Genomic DNA, 2,077 nt, shown 5'->3' on the forward strand with positions numbered 1-2,077 from the left:
AGTTGTCACTTTGATTGTAAGCATTAGTGACTTGAATTTGATTCTGGAGGCCACGGGGAGCCAGTGGAGGTCACTGAGTAATGGAGTGACATGAGTTCTTTTGGGCTGATCAAAAACCGAAGCGCTGCTGCGTTCTGAACCATTTGTAAGGGTTTCACACCGCACAAGCTGGAAGACCTGCTAGGAGGGCATTGCAATAGTCGATGCAAGAGATAAAAATGGCCTGTACCAGAAGCTGGGTGGCATATTGAGTGAGGTAGGGCCTGATTTTCCTTATGTTGTTAGAGCAAAGCGGCACGACCGAGAGACAGCAGCAACATGCCTGAAAAGGACAGCTGGTCATCAATCATGACACCCAAGTTTCTCACCATCTTGGCTGGTGATGGTTGCGGAGTCAATTTGTAGTTTGATGTTATGGTGGATAAATTGCTTGGCTGGAATGACCAAGAGTTCAGTCTTAGAGAGGTTTAGTTGAAGGTGGCAAGCCTTCATCCATGTCCGATAGACAGTCCGTGATCCGCGCCGAGACAGTGGGATCGCCTGGCAGGAAGGATAGGAAGAGTTGTGTGTCGTCTTATATAACTTGCAATGTCTATTCCATATTTATATATTTCTACATTTATCTATGTCAAGTGAATGTTTGTCTATGTGTAGCACCTTAACACCAAAGCAAATTCCTTGTATGTGTAAAACACTACTTGGCAATAAAGCTCCTTCTGATTCTTCTGATTCTGATTCTGATCTATTGGCTCGGGACATAAACCTTTACATCATTTCATTAATTAGATTGATATGATACTTAACAAATATGACAGTGTGTGAATTGAATGTGAATCCACAAAAAAAGGTTGTATTTAAGCACTTCTGGAACTTTCTGTATTGGGAACAGTGGGTGTTGCAATGCAACATGCATTGTACAATCCCACTGGTCAACAGTCCATGTTGTGAACCGCAGTGCTACCTGAGAACTCAAGCTTGGGTCACACACACATGAATCCTGCAACATCTGTCAAAGGATTATGCAGTTGTCTGTAATCCTTCTGTTTCTCCAGCTGTGGGGGAATGTGGAAGTTTCTCTGTCACAGAATGGTAAGTGGGTCCTTATACTTACTGAAGTGTTATGACTTAGCTTTGTGGAGATACAGACTGTGTTTAGATAAAAAGAAAATACTGAACAGAATAATTGATGCATCAGTGTGTGCGGGGAAGTGTTATTATTATTAGCATTATTTTTGTCTCAAAAAGATATTTGTATAGACTCATCTTTCTATTCTTGCGTTTCCATACAAAATGTTTTGCAACACTAAACTGTTTTAAAATGTTTTTTGTAGGGATGAATTGTTTTTTTTTAGCTTTGTTCATGAAGGTTTTTATGGATTAATGTATGTGAAATGCATCCTACCAACATACAATTTGGTTTAGCTAATGGCTACAATAGTTTGGAAAAATTGTGTACCTTGATGAAGATCATGCAATTGAAACATTGTTCATGTAGTCTTTATAGTTACTCCCACTCCCACTCACCCCCTTTTCCATCTGTATATGAGGCAAACAATCGATGACACAATGTTAGACAGTGGGACTTTTCTCATGTTACCATGTTTTTGTCTCTTAGTGTGTTCGAAGCTCCCAGATGTTCCTCACGCCCATGTGTCAGAAGAGACCAAAAAAGCTGAGTACCAAGAAACAGACGTGATACATTTCACTTGTGAACCTGGTTATATATCAGATCAAACCTCCAAATATGTATGTACAAGAGAGGGCTGGCTGACAATCCGTCAGGGAACGTGCTACTGTAAGTTGATGGCCTTTCTGTTCTACTCTTTCACAGCATAAACATAAAATGGGAACAATTTGAGGTTCAGTGTCACAAAGAACTTTTGCTATCAAACCCTCAGCATTGCCATTAATTGTGCCATTGTATTTCACGTGGCAGATCTGCTCTACCACGTGAAATACAGTTGCCCTGCCGCACCTGCACAATACCTTAAATTAGGACAGTTGGACTGAATGATCGATGGGTAGTGTGGTACAGTGAGAAGTGATAGGCATTGTGGAAATATACTAATGTGTCCAA

General features: G+C 40.7%; 1 long non-coding RNA gene across 1 annotated transcript; it reads left to right on the forward strand.

Moving 5' to 3' along the window:
- Positions 1-929: 929 nt before the first annotated feature.
- On the forward strand, positions 930-1,737 carry LOC119884440. Its single transcript, XR_005441014.1, has 2 exons — positions 930-1,089; positions 1,616-1,737. It is a non-coding gene; the product is annotated as an uncharacterized LOC119884440 (long non-coding RNA).
- Positions 1,738-2,077: the final 340 nt, after the last annotated feature.

This window comes from Micropterus salmoides, unplaced genomic scaffold (genome assembly GCF_014851395.1).
Source record: "Micropterus salmoides isolate LMB-PRFRI ecotype aquatic unplaced genomic scaffold, ASM1485139v1 Ms_hic_scaffold_3441, whole genome shotgun sequence".
NCBI lineage: Eukaryota > Metazoa > Chordata > Actinopteri > Centrarchiformes > Centrarchidae > Micropterus > Micropterus salmoides.